General features: G+C 37.2%; 1 protein-coding gene across 8 annotated transcripts in view; it reads right to left on the bottom strand.

The window, feature by feature from the left end:
- Window positions 1-17854, bottom strand: part of FAM110B (family with sequence similarity 110 member B) — a 102629-nt gene extending 84775 nt beyond the window's left edge. For 3 of the 8 annotated variants that reach the window (XM_072411167.1, XM_072411169.1, XM_072411160.1), the window contains exons 1-2: window positions 17735-17854; window positions 8717-8783 (exon numbers count right to left, since the gene is read on the bottom strand). The gene's annotated coding sequence lies outside the window, so the exon portion shown is untranslated. Of the gene's footprint in view, window positions 1-8716; window positions 8787-16045; window positions 16203-17734 lie in introns of those variants that run through there. The other 5 variants (XM_072411168.1, XM_072411161.1, XM_072411162.1 and 2 more) reach the window with 4 other exon arrangements.
- Between the last annotated feature and the right edge of the window lie 821 nt (window positions 17855-18675).

Below are 18675 nucleotides of genomic sequence, written 5' to 3' on the forward strand. Positions count from 1 at the left end.
GTTCAAAAGATACACATTTTTTATAAGAATACTTTTAAATTTCAACTGTTTTTGAAAAATCACAAATTAGAAAAAGGAATAATTACTAGAAACGGAGATGAGAAGATTTGGCATTTACAGCTACTATAAGAAACTACTAAGATCCCAAACAGTTACATATTTACTTTAATGAGTTACTTACCAAAAATATGACACAGCATACTAATGTGAAAATATTCTTAAAAATTTTAAACGTCCAGCCAATTCTCCGAGCCACGTCACACATGCCTAGTTAGTGACGGACTAAGAGCCAGAAAAAACCAAATCACATACTGGAGTCATTATGACAACTGAACATTCCTCCTGTGCAAAAGAGAGGAACAGTAAACTTGAGGAAAACGGCAAACGATTCTTACTGAGGAGGAAAAAAGAAATATGAAATTTAACCCAGTTTCTGCACCTCAATAATGCTGTCATAAATTCAAAACATATCTCTAAGGAAACACACGCACACATATCTGCATGCAGCTTATTTGCATGCATTGGACAATTGATGGTGTCTTCAAAAAACACAACTGGACTGAATGTTATGCAGTCAGAGGGTAAAAGCTGGACAGTACAAGGGAAGTCCATATGTTCCAGCAATTTAATCAAATATCTGTATCTAATCTAAAACACACGTTATAATAACACCATTCACAAACACAACACCATTCTCATACAGTTTATTTGTATATTATATAAAATAAATTTACATGCTTTTCCCATTAGGCCATGTGTTAAAATAAAAAAATTATTATTATTAATAATAATAATAATAATATGTACGCCCCATGAATCAATAGCTTGTAGAAACCACTTTTAGCAGCAGTAACTTTGTTATTGTAAGACTTTAAAAGTCTTTCTCACCATTGTGACATTTGGCCCACTCTTCCTTATTCCTTACTGCAACAAGGTTAGTGGGTATGTGTTAATGCACAGCTCCTTTAAGGTCTTGCCACAGCATTTTGATCAGATTTAGGTCTGGACTTTGGCTGGCCATTCAAACATGGCAACCCATACTTGTTCAGTCTTTTTCTAATTGGACTGTCAAACTTTAACATACTGACGAGTACTGTAGAATACTTTTTTTTGCAATTTCTCCGAGCATTGTTTGGTCTGACGGTCTTGTGGTGAACTTGCTGGGATGTCCATTCCTGGGAAGAACGTTCATGAATGTTTTACACTGATATAAAATATATTATAATCTTTCTCACTGCAGAATGATGGATCTAAATTTGTTTGGAAATTGATGTATAATTCTTCCCAGATCGATGGCAGTAACAATTGCATCTCTAAGATCATTGCTAATGTCTTGATATGCAAAACCCTAGAATTCTTTTTCTCATGACGTTTTACACACAAGCTGTGACATACATATATATGTCTTGACCGCAAAGAAATCCATACAGTGAGGTAAAGAAGTATTTGATCCCCTGCTGATTTTGTACATTTGCCCTCTGACAAAGAAATGACCACTTTATAATTGGTAATGGTAGGTTTATTGTAGCTGTGAGAGACAGAATGAAAAGAACCCTCAAAAAACCAGTGCTCAAAATTAAGAGCTTGATGTGCATTGTAATGAGTGAAATAAGTATTTGATCCCCTATCAACCAGTCCAGAGACTGGCTAAGCCTTCATGTGGTCCTTCTTGAGCAACTCATTTGTTGCCTTGGCCGTGTATATTGGGTCATTGTCATGCTGGAATACCCATCCACGACCCATTTTCAATGCCCCGGCTAAGAGAAGGAGGTGCTCAACCAAGATTTGACAGTACATGGCCCCGTCCATTGTCCCTTGGATGCAGTGATGGTGTATTTTACCCTTAGCAGAAAAACACCCCCAAAGCACAATGTGTCCACCTCTATATTTGATATTGGGGATGGTATTCTTGGGGTCCTAGGCAGCATTCCTCCTCCTCCTCCAAACTTGGCCAAAGAGCTCAATTTTGGTCTCATCTGACCACAACACTTTCACCCAGTTCTCCTCTGGAACATTCAGATGTTCATTGGCAAACCGCAGATGGGCCTGTACATGTGCTGTCTTGAGCGGGGGACCCTGTGGGCTCTGCAAGATTTCAGGCCTTCACAGCATAATGGGTTACCAACTGTTTTCTTGGCGACTATGGTCCCAGTTGCCCTGAGACCCATGACAAGTTCCCCCCATGTAGTTCTGGACTACTTAGTCACTGTTCTCATGATCATTGCCATTCCACAAGGGGGGATCTTGCATGGAGTCCCAGACTGAGGGAGATTGACAGTTATTTTGTGTTTTTTCCATTTGCAAATTATCGCGACAACTGTTGTCACCTTCTCACCAAGCTGCTTGCCGATAGTCTTGTAGCCCAGTCCAGCCTTGTGTAGGTCTACAATCTTGTCCCTGACATCCTTAGACAGCTCTTTGGTCTTGGCCATGGTGCCTAGTTTGGAATCTGATTGATTGCTTCTGTGGACAGGTGTCTTTTATACAGGTACTGTAACAAGCTTGGATTAGGGGCACTCCCTTACAGACGGTGCTCCCAATCTTAGCTTGTTACCTGCATACAGGGAAGACACCAGGGAGCCTGAAATCTTACTGGTTGATAGTGGATCAAATACTTATTTCACTCATTACAATGTAAAGCTTCCATTACAGTTATAGACTGGTCATTTCTTTGTCAGAGGGCAAACGTACAAAACCAGCAGGGGATCAAATACTTCTTTCCCTCACCCCCCCTCCCATGTATTTGACCTGTCAGTGGCAGAATAATTTTTAGCTGTCTGGTTATTTTTAAATGGAAGGAGCACAGGTCATCATAAACTGAACATAGGAAAAGACATGGGCCAGTATGGCTCCAACACACTTATCACATCAATAAGGAAGGGTCTACATCCATCAATTATGGACCTGCTATATAAAAACCTATAGCTCAGTAAAATTAAAACGTTGTATTTAACTAACTTGGGGGACCCAACTTAGCTTTTATTTTAAAGTTGGATTTCCTGCTCAAAAAAATATTTTTATGTGTATTATCCCTATTGGGAATATTGATTTCAAGTTGCAATCATCACAATGAGCTATACTGACCAAAATGTGAAAAGCATGTTAAAATTATAACATATAACTAACTATCTCTGTTTGAATACATATTTTCTCTCAAATCAAGTAAACTGATTTCCTACACTGCTTTTGAGCAGCATTAGGAATTTATTGATTGACCACAACAGCAATAAGTCAAACTCAACACATATGCTATTATGAACACGTGAATACTTTACTAATAAAACATTACACACTAATCTATTAAAAATAGGGTAATAAACAAAGAAAAGCCTACTTGCACAACCAGTAATTGATACCATGACACCCCACAAATGTAATTCCCCTAACCACAATTCCAAATTTAAAGTATACAGGATATTCTTTATCCTGTCCTCCCAGTGTCCAGTATTAACAGAGTGTCTAAAAGCATGTAAATCACACATACCTTTTCACAATATCAGCTTGTCACCGTTATATGTCTGGAGATGTTGTTCAAATCATTAGTAAATGTAATTTGTGAGTGCAAAGCACTTTAAGTGCCTTTCTACCTAACATATGTTATAAATTGCTATTCATTTGGATTTGTCATCCATCTAAAGCTGCGTACACACCTGCAATTTTTCTCGTTGGAAAGGATCTTTCACAATCCTTTCCAACGAGAAAAGACTGCACGATGCATGAACGATGCTGTACATACAGCACCGTTCATGCTCTATGGAGAGGGGAGGGGGAGAGCGACGGAGCGGCACCCTGCTGCGCGCTCTCCCCTTCCCTTTCATTAGGATCGGTCGTCGTCCATCGTCCGTGGATCCGCCAGGACGGTCGTCGGACGATGGACGACGACCGACTGTACACACGGCAGATTTTCGCCCGATAATTGGCCGATACCGATTATCGGGCGAGAAAAATTTGCCGTGTGTACGCAGCTTTACTCATAACACCTTATTTTCAGCTAGAATCACAAACTGAAAAAAACATCTAGTCTAAACGGCATGTAAATCCAGACGCTGCCAAAAAAAAAAAAAAAAAGAAAGAAACCTTCATACATTATCTTTTAGTCACTACTATAGAAGTTTTTTTATAATGACCTAAAATAACTATTCTAAAATAAACTATAAATTGCCTACTCATCTTCCTCTGTCTTTCAAACCCTCACTTCTTCTCACCATTCCATACCCACCTCCTATTGGGTGTTACTTACCCCACCTGCTAGATTGTAAGCTCTTCGGGGCAGGGTCCTCCCCTCCTCCTGTGTCACTGTCTATATCAGTCTGTCATTTGCAACCCCTACTTAATGTACAGCGCCAGGTAATATGTTGGCACTATATAAATACTGTTTAACAATAATAAAAATAATAATCAAGAAAATTAAATTAACTCATCAAAGCCTCCAAAGAACATTTCTAGAAACCTTGGAAGCAGAAGGTGCCAATAAAGTAAATCAGATAATTCCTAATACTATCCATGAGTGCTGTAACTACTGAAGGCAGTATGTCAGCTTAGCTGACTTCAGTGTAAATGCTGAACTGAAGCTTCTTGTTCCATGACTCCAAAATGAAAGCAGCTCCTCTGAGAAAAAACAAAAAAACAAAAAGATAGTGCTATTGACCTGGGAATAAACTGGCCTGAACTTTGATAGGCGGAAATTCGGACTTTTACACAGCTGGATATTGAGGTGTAGGACATAAATGTCCATTTGAACATTAAAGAGGAAGGATGTAACCTCAGATGGTGCAACAATGCATGGGTAACAGTGGTAGGAACACTTCCACAGTAACAAAACACAGATGGTAGCTATCAGACTATTCAATATTACCACGGTGCTGTGGGAAGCAAGAAAATATAATTGCATAGATTCTCTGCACAACAGCTGGAGTTTGATCAGACCAACAGTGGGATTTCATGCTTTCAAAATGGAAAAGAAGGAAAAGAGCATGGGTGATGGACACATACTGACAGTTCTTTTAGCAGTTGGTCAATCTGATACTATTCAGTTCCAAAAACTTGTGCCTAGTAATGTACTCAATATGCACATTAGAAAGTTAGCAATAACTCACATTTGTATCAGGAGGCAGCTTTAGAAGTTAAGAATTACCAAATAGTTAACATATTAAAAGTTAAAAAAAACATGAACTGTGTGTCAACATTCTTCAAAAAGAAAATCTTTCATACACAAAGCCTGTGGGAGCAGCGTTATGATCTGGGGTTGGGTTTAAAATGGTCAGGTCCAGGATGACAATGCAAGCAATGGTGTTAGAAGAAACCAAATACTGGGTGCAAAAAAGGGGTATGAATCTTTAAATTGGAATGTCCATTCAAAAGGATTACAACTTTATTATGCATCCATGTTTAAACAAAAATTAGCTAATTGCAACACAAGACAACCACTGAACGTCTGTATAAAAAGCACTGTACTATTTTCCCATGTCATATATCTGACATTCCTAATAATGGGTAAACGTGATCATGTAGAGGGACCCAAGGGGCATGACAAATTAGCCAAGAGATGCACAGGCTGCCAATGGACTATGTGGCACAGCATGAAAATGCAAGCTTGGCATGTTTCTATTAAGATTATGCCAAGTGTTAAATCACAAGAAAGTAGGTGGTTTGAAAACACTCATAGTGGAATTGGAAAAAGTCCAGAATAAGATTTTCCACTGAATGTCTTTTACAAACTACATAATAAAACATACCCAAATGAATCCTGGTGGATTTAGCTACTGAAAAAGTAATTACAATGTGCACCCAGGTGACAAGATCTAAAGAACCCAAAAGGATTTATTTTCCTTTTGTTTAACATCAGTTTGTTCTTTACACTCCAGAAGGAATCTAGAAAAAGTGGATGTGTATCAACCCCACATCCAGAACCAGTCTGGAACCAGAGATGTCTTTATTAAATTATCCTGGTAGGGGATAAACTCCATGCCCAGTCAAAGTGTTTTTAGTTTTAATTTTGGAACCGCTTTTACTTCCGTCTGGTTTTAATTGCTATCCCAATGCATGTTGTGGAAATTCCACATTCTTGTCAATGTGGCAGTAATATTAATCAGAATAGGTAATAAATAATTCTAATCTAACCCTAATCAGAAAAAAAGGTTTTGTTCCAGATAGTGTTCTGGTGGAGATTTCATTTCACTTCTTAACCCTACAAATTTGGGATCAACCTGTATGCTAAACTGTTGGAAACTTGTTTACATTTTCAGATGCCTGCTTTAACTTTATTTTTCATTTTTAAGTATCTGTCAGTTAAATTCACAATGACTAGTTATAAAGCAGTGAATCTGACATTCACCGAAACATTCCCTGTTGGAGAAACTTCACGGTCCATGTGTTTCAATAGCAGGAATTGAATCTCCACCAGGGAATGTTTCAGTAAATGTCAAATTTACCACTTGATAAACAGAGCCCCAAGTCCATTATGCCTACCTAAAAGTTTACATTGTTTTAAGGATATATAAAAGCTTTTGTTTGTTCTAGAAAATAAGCTGTTTTCTTGTCATAGTGGGATAAGCGGACTGTTTTTTTTTTCCTCATTAAAGGTAAATTTATAAAATAAACCATATTTTAATGCATTTTTAAGGAAAGCATTTTGACTGTTTACAAAACAAAGCCACGAGGTTACCATCAAGGTTAGTAAAGCACATTGCGCTGGAGTATTTTTTTCTTCTAACTCAGGGAAATTTTTAGTCTTTATATGGAATTTAGATGTGTGTTATCTGGTGTAAATATTATTCTCACGGATGTGATTCTTAATATAAAAAAACCCTTACTTTATCTATAGTTATTAGGTATAAATGTACATAAGAAGCACCCATATTTAACCATTACATACCAGCTTCCCACCTTTCTTTCATACACTGACATATGGAGGCTGGCCATGTCTGACTTTTCTAATTCTAGTTACCTGGATGTCAGTTGGCCCCTCAGGCTTTCATACTTTGCGTCACTAAGCCAGAATAAATCTGCAGATAAGGACTTTTGACTTTTCTCTGACATTGCTAATCTCCATTCTAGTTCTGGGTCAATGACTCACAGTATAAAAATCAGAGTTAATATAATGGGTAGAGCAGAGGAAGTTCAGCGATGGCACCTCACATGGTTTTTCAGCAGGGAAAATCAATAAATAGATAGATGACCTGGTCCACACCAGTTTGTGCATACCAATGCAGAAAGTCTTGAAAATGCTTATAAGGAACAAGTGATGATCAGCTTTAGGGCCTCTACAGATAAACTGTACCTACCCATCTGCTTTGTTTGAGAAAGAACTTCTTCCCCTTTGTAGATCACTGAAATACACTATCTAATCCATACTTTTCCACTTTATTAAGGCATGTGATTCTTTTTTGGGGGGCCACTGACAAGCACCACCAAAATTCCCTGGCAATTTTAGGCAACTATAACACTTCTGGCTTCAGAATGACCCTGTCTTGAAGGATAACATGGTATTCAGAATTTCCCCCAAAATTTATTTTAGAGCTGGATGGGAAAAAGCTGTAGGCAGGTGGAAGTCCTTATATTGTAACCTAACATTTCAGTAACCACCCAAAAACAGCTAGATGGGTATCGAAAAGTGCCAAGTGTTGTGCCCAGCTAGAAGGGGCTGGGGAGAACAACAGTATGGTATAAACTGTTTTCTCAGGTAAGGGGTTTCCACCTTCTTGTTCTTTCCACTCACAAAAGCTCCACTTGCAGCATACCCAATTTTTCCACAATTAGGGTGAAAATCTGTTGGTGTAAGTCCCATTCATTGTGTTGAATTGGCTCTCAACAAAGAAAACATCTTTTATTATGTACTGATGAATATGGAGCTGATGTTCTTGCCTGCTCAGAGAAGAATGTTGAATGCTATTGCTATTAGTCTGGGTGAACATGTTCCACCCTGGTGATTTAAATAAACTACTGTGATGGTGTGGTCTGAGATTATCCTAATATCCTTGTTCTTTATGATTGTGTGGAATGCATGTAACACTTCCCTGACTGCTGATAATTCTCTCATGTTGGAGGAAGTCAGATTTAGTTCCCAGGACCAGCTTCCCTGTGCATGAAGATCCTCCACATGGGTATCTATCCTTATAAGCTGACATGTGTATCTGATCTTTTTGGGGAGACCTTGTACCCATTTCCTTGCAAAGGCTGGCTGGTTTTCTACATCATCTCGAAGGGTAACTGGATCACCAACTACATGTAATCCCAGGAGGAGACAGGAAATCTTTGTAGAATCCAATTTGGTCAAGTTCATGGCTAGGATGCATGGTGTAATAATGCCCAGGACCTTTAAGTCTTCCCTGCGAGTTATGCTTGAGGCCATTCTGCTTGACCGGCCAAAGTAATCATTTTCTATACTTTCTGCCATGTAAGAAAAATCTTTTGGCTTACCAGGTCGATCTGATAACCCAGGAGAACTGCAGTTTTATCTGGGGATCAGAAATTTTTCCTCACCTGTCCCCTTCTGCAATAATGTCCTGCCTGATAAAGCATTTGTAAAAAAAAATAAAAAAAAAAAAAAAAAATTGTAACTTTATTCTGTCTATTATTCTAACTGAGCCAAACGCTTCACCTTACGTGGCAATATATTTACTACAAGCACCTGCTGTATTTTAATGATAATTCTTCTCAACAGATTTTATAAAGCAGACAAATGTTTGTTCTGTTAAAGATCATCAGTGCATCTTACCTTATGAATGTCTTGTCTTAAAACAGGTTTGACAATTCCTGAAGAGGTCCAGTGGTGAGCCGTATTCCTGCTGACACATGGAGACAATAGAATAAAATCAACATCACGCCATCACAGCACTTAAGTTTATAAAGCAGGCATGGACAAACTACAGCCTGTTAGGCTTTTAAATCCGGGCAGTCAATTATTAGTACAAAATCGTCCACTGGCAAAAAAGGATGACCACTGTTCCCACTAAAACTGAATGTAAGTTTACTTTTAGCCGGTCCATCAAACTTTAAAACTCATTATGGCCCCAGGCCAAAACGTTTGCCCACTGCGGTTCTAAAGTCTGCCTATGCTGCATTTGCAATGATACATGGAAACACAAAATAACCACTGAAATAAAAGATTAATGTGGTAATCTTATAGGTAACAAACAAATTACCAAGATTTACACTAATAGATGTTTCTTGTAAAATTCATGTATAGAAAATGTAAAACTCATTACATACAGTTAATTTCTAAAATTGTAATTTTGTACTTGTCACAATTATTAATCCACATTTTTTTTTAGTCCAGAAAAAAATATTTGAAACAATAAACAATTTGAAGATATCAGTTATAAACAACTTTACAATTTCAAGAGATACCAGGGCTAAAGAGAGGAACTCCAAGGGGTAATCTAAAAATATTGCCATTACAGTTACACTGAGAAACTAAGCTTACAGTTACTCTTAGTCATCTGCAACACAGTCAAGAAAAACTAATCCAATAGTTTGATCTGATTGTCTCATATCCTTGTTTTGGCTCAGTTTTTTCTCCGAAAAAGCTCTGGTTGCACATGATCTTCTTTTTAGGCAAGGAAGACGGCAGGGGTGAGTAGCACGTAGACAACTTTTAGAACCAGATTATCTTGGGGAAAATAGGAATCTTTCTAAACTGCTCCATCAATTGATCCCCAGAGCTTAGTCTCATCATTTGTCTGCCATTTTAAACCATTACTTCAGTGGGCATTAGATAAATTTGAAGTGATACCCCCTTATCCCAGGAACTAGACAAGAAATGAGAGTCACCCAAATAAACAATAGGAAAGCCAATCTTCCCTTATTCTGTCCAATTTAACTAACGTTTACCTCTAGCCCTGAGTCCAACTCTTCAGGATTCCCCCTCAAACTTGCGTGAAATTTGGATTCACATAACATTCTTTCCCTTTGGATTTGCTATCAGTGGTTGGAAGTTTTTAATGATACTACATCAACTCACTAAACCCCATGGTGATGCCTCCCAAGCGGGTGGAAGGGTGCACTATTCTGCACTCACAATATACACATGGAATCTGATAGACCAAAAACAGCTTGTAGCAGAGAAAGGAGTCCGAGAGCAGACGAGTGATTTTTTATTTTAAAAATACTACTAGATTTGTTCTTTAAAAGTAATGGTGTGATTGCAAGATTTTCAAGTATAGCTTATTATTTAACATCCAATAACTGCAGCTGTCTGAAGCATAAGAATATAGTACAGCTTTATTGGGCTTTTTAAAAGGGATAAAAAGTAGATGTTCCCTCCTATAAAATATAATTGACATAATAGCTACTTTCCCAGTTACCTCATTTGTTTCTCTTCCAACAAAGTGTTCATCAGTTTTCCAGGCCTACATGAAAGAGATTATACACAAACATCTTACTCCCGGGATGATAAATTATAGAGCAGAAATCGTGCTCTGCTCTCATACACTGAAAGACAACACCATGGAGCCCTACAATTATTCTACTCTAATTATATGCTTTGGCATCATACTGCGAACATAAAAATTCTCAACTTGCTTTATCAAGACTTGGCAAAGCATACTACTAATTGCAGAATTTTATTTGGCTTAAGGAGCATGCCACGTGACGGATACAACCCGCAAAACACAGAGCCAAGTGTCAAGTTTTCAATAAACACACACACGGAAACTGAAATTAATTCACGGCTTCACTCCTGACACGAGGAACAAAATCTTACATCACTCCATTGGGATTGCCAGTATAAACGTAGTACTATGACTGGCATGGGCCAGACTAAAACAAGAGTTCAATGTGCTGCCTAACTTTCAAAAGTTTTTTCAAAGAACCAATTAAAATTATTGAACACAAACCTAAAACTCCACTGTCACTGCAAGGACAATAATTTAAAAGTAATTTGTACTGTACACCAGTCACTGTTTTTGTGGACTGAGTGGGGAGGATAGTTATGTTAAAGCTTCTGTTTTTTTTTGTGTTACATCATTTGGAATAGTTTTTCATACTTCCAGTTCCTGAGTCAGCAATACAACAAGAAGTATGGGTAGTGGCTGTCCGTAGGACAGGAAAACAAAAGTGGCAACAACATTGTCAGAGGTCCCAAGCCTCTGCCACTCTACTTAAAATGTGTTTTTGCTGGTGTGGCTAGAAAGATTTCCTGGCAGGAAGGCACACAAATAAAAACCTACTAAGTATACAATACCATCACTCACCAACACTAAATGTCTTAAGGTGCCCAATAACGGTGACATCGTGCACAACCAAAAAGCAATAACTCAGCATTCACACAAAAAATAATTATTTTTCAGGGACACCAAATCCACCCTCCCTGTCACGGATAAGCGATCATATGTTATTGGATGGGGGCCATCAAGTCCCCAGAATAATCTGTTGTGACTATTCGTAATATGGTCTTTTTTTACTGGAACCCGGGTGTCCTTACTAAAACATCTGACACAATCTAAAGTTATACATTACTTATTTTCACATAACATTCTACTTTCCTACTGGTCTACAAAACATTTGGTGACAAAACAATGGAAAGCATGGTTAAACATTTATAAAATTCTTCAAGCAATCATGTAAGCCAGTATGTATAAAGTAAGTATGGTCTTTGGGATTTCCTACTGGCTGTAGTTTTACCTATAAACGCAGCCCTGACCCCTCCAGCCTTCAGTTTCCTGTTCACAGAGGTTCTATAATGGCTCTCCATCCATTTCCTGTGACTACAAGCCTTGCAACCTCATATAGACACATGGTTTCCACTTTAATGCAGGGATGCTGGAAAATGTATTCTAATCTATTGTTCTTTCAACTTTGAGTGTACCAAAAGACTGACCACTCCACTGCCTGAATTTGGAGATAGAAAGAAGTTGTTGTAATGCAGTGTATAAGTACATTTTGTCGATGAAACAGATATTATAATATTTGCAGCCATTTGCTATGATAATTTGCCTTTCTCAAATTTGGGTTTAGTTGGGTTTTAATAACTGAAAAAAGGGAACAGAATGCATTTTTTAAGACCTCCAAGTGTCAATACTGTAGGCACAGCTGTACTTTTTGGCTCTAAGTACTTGACCATTTAGAAGTGGACAAAACCATGGACCTGGAGGCTCACTACTGTTTTATAGAATAAGCAAGTGGAAGAGCTCTCAATATGTCCTCTATAGCTATAAACAAGCACAAAAAGCTGATGCAAACATTTTTGATCATAAAAGAACTTAGCATAAAACAGACCAGGTTATGCCTCTAAATCTGACCACAATGTTATGTCTAAACAGTTGCTCACTTTGCTGTGGATAACAGGGAACTTCAGTATGTGTATACTTACATACAAAAAAAGACAAGTCCATCAAATCCAATCACAAGGAAAAAAAACACTACAAAACCTGCACTTTCTAAAGAGATACCTATATGAGCAAGCCAAAGCCTACAAACCTTCCCAAGAATGGAAGAACACATACATACTTTTCTTGCAGCATCCTCCATGTGTGTATTTGCAAAAACTAGGCTATAAAAACGTGGAGTCCACATCTATATAGTTGCCTGCTGCAGATTTCTACTTACGCCAATCTACTTAAGCCAATCATTAAAAAACTAAAAACACATATGCAACAACATATCATGCCTGCATGTGCTGTTACCATTATCATCTATTAACACAGTTAAAAAAGTATGGGATGTAATTTTTTAGATATATTGGGATTCAGATGTACAATTTAGGTATATATAAAGTAAATAAAATATTGTTTCTTAAATGTATATTATTCACTAGCACTATTGACTCCAAATATAGATATATAGGAGGGGTTTCTAATAGGTATACCTAAAACTTAAATGTGCCTAGCCTGATAGTTAAAGACTAAAATCAAGAGGAAATAGGGATAGACAGGCTATTTAAGGCAAATGTATTGTTTGTGGTTATTTAGTGAACAAGTACATATGGCCCTGATTCCAACTAATTTAATAAAATAATACAAACTATGTAAAGACAAAGTGACAATAAAATATCTATTTGCAAAAATGTGTTTTGTGCAATATTTTCCAGTTTCTGATTTAAAGTAAAAAATCCCAGTGCCCAACAGGTTTTACCCTTTGGCTTCTTCAGGGGACCATTAAAATCAGAAGTATATATTCGGTTCAACACTGGGTTATTAGTTCACTACCTGTTGATTCATCCCTCGGTACCATCGGTATTTTATTGGACCCTAGTGAACATTATATATAGATGAGCAAAAATCTTCAAGGTTTCAATCGACTTCTGTGCGAAAACAAATTAAACTAATGGGTATTATACTATAAGATCTATTTACCAATGACATTATGACAGTATATGAATATATTAAAACCCCCCAACACCCTAACTAATAATCCTTGTAGCCGTTTCAAACGATCCTTCCCAGCACCCCTTCCTTTATACATTGCAGCCAGTACTCATGAGAATACCTTATCTGAACCTTTTAGGGATGCACTGACTCAGCTCTCGCCTATTAAACCTGTACAATATTATCTTAAATATATAGTTCCAATCTTAATGGTCCCCCGAAGAAGCCAAAAGGTGAAACGCGTCAAGCGCTGTGAGATATTTTTGACTAAATCAGAAACAAGAAAATAATGTATAAAACATATCTACGCAAATAGATATTTTATTCTCACTTTGTATTCACATAGATTGTATTATTTGATTAAATTAGTTGGTCTCTGTTGGAATCAGGGCCATACGTACTTGTTCACTAAATAAACAAAAACAATACATTTGCCTATAAAAGCCCGTCTATCCCTATTTCCTCTTGATTATAGTCATTCACTACCACTATTTTGGAAGGGTTACATGGAATCTGTGTGTAGTATTTGTTGTAATGTTATTATATTGGAATAGGAGGGTTGTTTCTTAAAAAAATGGAATATGTGAACAGATCTTAACCCAGAGTGGAGTTTTATGGTATATAGCAGTCTTCTGTTTTTTTGTATTGCTGTACACCAAGCTCATCAACTATATAGACCATCAACTATATAACACACACACATATGTATATAAATAAAAAATAAACATCTGTGTAGTTTATGTAAGATAAACTACAATAAATTCATCAGTTACTATAAAACTTTATTTGCTCTCCACCACAGCTTCCTCCTGCATATAGTACAAGGATGGATTTTATTGAATATTGTGGCAGATGTGTGCCAGATTTTCATCTCTAGATAAGAATCTGCCTGTAAAAGTACAAAATGGTTCTTAAAGATCACCTGGGAGTAAAACTGTCTGGAATTATCACCATTAGGATGTAAGTTACTAAACTATTGCACAACTGTTAGGCTTACTAAATAAGGAAGTGCAGAAAGTAAACCTATAGCAACCAGACTTCAGTTTACTAAACTCAAATGACTAAAAGATTAATTCTAATATTTTTGTTATGAATCACTGCCCTTTGCCTTACTATAAATGCTTTTAAATCTTACCTCCACAAAACATGCACACCCAAACTAAGCAAAATAATAAACATATGTAAATACAAAGAAAGGACATTGAACCTAAATATGGGAAATCAGTTTTGAAAGACAGATAAAACACCTGCGATCCGCAAGTCACAAAGTACCTGACCATCAACACTTCATGAAATGTGAACTGGCTTGACCAAGGTCAGATTCCACATACATGTTCCAACTGAATAATTACCCAACTTGTCCAGACCAAAACAATGTTCAAGAGGGCTTCTCTTTCATGGAGCTGAAGGGTTACTCTCTACAAATCAGGTGGGGGAAGTGATGGGCAACAAAACACACCTTATGTGATTTTAATGCTTACTCCACCCAAGAAAAAAAAAAAAAAAAAAAACATTTGGGAGAATTCAAACAAACCGCTGTTCTTTAATAGCTTCCATTTTCAAATATATTTTTTATGTCCATATTTCATTTTATTCTTTTAATTTTAAGGTACAAATTATGGAAGACATCAAATAATTCAATGTGAAAAGGGAAATACAAATTTGTCACAAACCCACATTCCAATTATAATGAGCCTTAAAAATTACCATGTTAATATAACTTAACATTGGATGCAATGGAGTGGCAACCTTTGCAATTTAAAGACAACCTTTTATTAGGTATATAATTTTGTTTCCTATTTCCTCCTTTTTAAAAGATTTTTTGGTTTTGCATATGTCCCCAATTCCTTGATTGGATTTCTCCCCAAGGCCTGGGGGATGTAGGCCCACCTGTGATACATTTCCACATACTACAAGGCTTTAGGTCTGCAACGATAGAAAAAAGGCTTTAGGTCTGCAACGACTAAAAACGATAGAGTGGTGGCAGGATTTGTAGTGCCATCAGTGTACCTGCTACAGAAAGAGAATTGGTAAAGTCCTGGCACAGAAAAGAAATAGGAACTTCAAGTTGTCACAGGAGTTGATGGAGTTTCAATGGTCAAACCTGTTCCGGTGACAACTGTCCAAGGTTTCCACTCCCCCCCTGCTGTGTCCCTGCTCTAAATAATGTACTTATACTAGATGTACTTAAAAGCTGAATTCATGTGTATGTAAAGGCATCCACGTTTTTTTAATTTTGGATAAAGTAGGGAAATGTCAATTTCCCCTAATTTTATTGCTCCTTTTTTACACCCCTGGTGAATCACTGTTAAAAGAACAGAAAGCGAAGGGAACCCCAAATGTTGACCATCAGAGCAATAGGTAATGGAAAACATCCTTCAGTGTTGGAAGATCTGTTCCAAAGGTAACTGTCTGGGGAGAAAAGTATGATCACTTCCTTACAGATTCCTTTTCATTTCCAGTTGTGTTTTTAGTACAGGGAAATCTTTCTTCCCTGCTCTTTACAAAACTAAAAAAAAATGGACATACATATTTGTAATGAATATTTATTAAATGGCTCTTGCTTAAATCTAACTAGAATTCAAAGTACATCAACTTTCTGCACATTGACATTTCAATATACCATGGGATATTCATCTCTCAGATGATCAACAAAAATCTCCCAATATAGTTATTGCTCTCTATCTCCAGATTCTTGCAGATTATTATAGTTACTGCTCAAACAGAATTATTCCATTTACCTTTTTTCCTTGGCTGGACAAGAAGAAGCAGTCGTCATACATCGACCTTCAGCATTTTACGACGGTCGGCCTAATCACAGATTATTTCTGAATGATTGCTATGGAAACTGTAACAAAGCTCATGTGCATACTAAAAGATGCCTTGCTGACCAAAGGAATCCAATGTGTGAATGACGGAATGGCTGCTTGAAATAGTTAAAGCAAAAACAGTGGTGTTGCCTATGTAGTGATGAGCCGCACTGTGTTCAGAAGACAGAAGTATAAAGTAAGATAACTTTGGCAACACAATCATTGATAAAATCTTCATATTGGCCAATCAAAGAGAAGTGCAGAAAGTAACGATTCCTGCTCAGAGTTCCTTATTACGACAAGTACTCATGAACAACAATATTCAAAAGCGGTCAGCAAGCTTATAATAAAATTATCCATACACATTCACAGATATACAGAACTAGATTAAACTTTGTCAAGGTTATACCTAATAAAACCTGTTGCTACTTTTATACGTCAATGCAAAACTTGCCCTTGTGATAAGAGTGCCATGTGGCAAAGGTCATCTGAATATAAAAGGTGATTTATGGCAGATTCTAAAATTCTTAAATCACAAGTCTTAATAACGGCTAGAAATTGACCCAATTCAGAAGACAAATACAGATATGAATACTTTGTACAGGAGATCATGTAATAAAATTCACCCTTGAGATTAAAGGCAGGCAGATGGCTAACTATGCACAAATGCCCCATGTAGCAAGCGTGGCAGAACTTATCAGAGTTATATAAAATTAAAGTAAATAAAAGACATATGGACGATAGAGATATCCAACCAATAACATGTCTCCAGTCCAATTTAGTGCTAGAATAATCTAGTTATAGGCAGTTAATGGAAACATTATGGTACCGAGTTACAGAGGAGTTTTTTTTCTACCTTTAAATCTGATTCTTCTTAGTTTTAACCATCTCCATACTTTATACAAAGTTACATTTTTTATCACAAGGTATCACTTTTTGTATATCACTTTGATTATTGTAAAGCTTTTTATTCACTTATCATAAACAAAGGGAATCAATCAAAATAGTTTTTAGCTGTAACTTGCTGCGAGTTATAATCTGATTGGCTGCTGGTGGTCAGACTAAAAAAGGGGTATCTTTAACTTGATAGATATAATAAAAAGACAATGGATAAAGAGGTCTATCTATTTGGCATTGAAGAAAAAGATATTACTGCACAACAAAAATCCCTGGCAACCCTCCAATTCCAAACTATGGCTCACTTGAATGCACCTTCAATAAATAAACCAGAATCAGCCTTTTTCCTTCTCCCTGCCCCCTTTAAGAGAACAAAGGCATGCAGAAGCAGTGACAGCAGCCTGTACCTGTGCACCCAATACAATATCATATTCATTATTTCTTTTTATTACAAAACATTCTCTATTATGACAACAAAGAGATGGGAGGTAAATGCAAGAGATGACCCCCTGTACAATAATCAGCAATGCACAGCTAAGGATCTACTCCAGAGAACTGACAAAAGGAAACAGAGAAAACAATGAGCAATCAATGAACAAGCCTGCTGTACAGTGATCACTTTCCCTGCCTGTCCCCTGTGCAGCCATTCACATGTGCAGCTCCCAGGACTGGCCACCATCTACACCTTCCCATTCACTGCAATGGAAGGAAAAGTGATCTCACCTGGGAGAGCTGAGCCCCGGCTAAGTGAACGGTGCAGCACACACAGCTCCTGTGAATTAAAGCTTCTCCAACCCGCAGGAACAGCTCAGCCCTTTCCACTTCCTGGGGAGGGGGAGGGAGCACAAATGCTGCTTCTTCTTTTTGTGTTTTATTGGGATTTTAACCTAGCACAGCATAGCTCTCAGCGCCACCTAGCGATCAATTTGTTCATTGCACGCTAATCCTTTGTGGCTAATACTAGACTAGGATTCTGATCAAGGCAGAGTGGGAAATCTCTGTGTTGTCTCTTGTCAAATTCTTTACTATTAGATCAAAACTGCTTCCATGCATTTGATCATTAAAGTATAACTAAAGGCATTTATTTTAAATGGTGAGGAGTTAGAACCACTGTCAGATTTTTTTTTCAGTCTCTGCATTCCCATTTGGAAGATTGTCTCTCTGTATCTGTCCTGATCATCAATGTCACTGGGAATGAAAGTGAGGGTTAAACTACAAATGCTGTCTATCCCTATTTCCTCTTGATTATAGTCATTCACTAGCACTATTTGGAACGGTTACAGTGAATGTGTGTGTAGTATTTGTTGTATTGTTATTATATTGGAAAAGGAAGGTTATTTCTGACAATATGGAATATGTTTTTTGGTATATAGCAGCCTACTGTTTTTTTTGTATTGCTGTACACCAAGCTTTACCATCAGCTATTTACCACACATATGTATATATATAAAAAATAAAAATTTGTGTAGTTTATGTAAGATAATCTACAAAAAATTCATCAGTTACTATAAAACTTTATTTGCTCTCGACCACAGCTGTTTCCTCCTGCATATAGTATCAGGATGGATTTTATTGAATATTGTGGCAGATGTGTGCCAGATTTTCATCTCTAGATAAGAATCTGCCTGTAAAAGTACAAAATGGTTCTTAAAGATCCCCTGGGA

The sequence above is a fragment of the Pyxicephalus adspersus genome, chromosome 5, assembly GCF_032062135.1.
Source record: "Pyxicephalus adspersus chromosome 5, UCB_Pads_2.0, whole genome shotgun sequence".
NCBI lineage: Eukaryota > Metazoa > Chordata > Amphibia > Anura > Pyxicephalidae > Pyxicephalus > Pyxicephalus adspersus.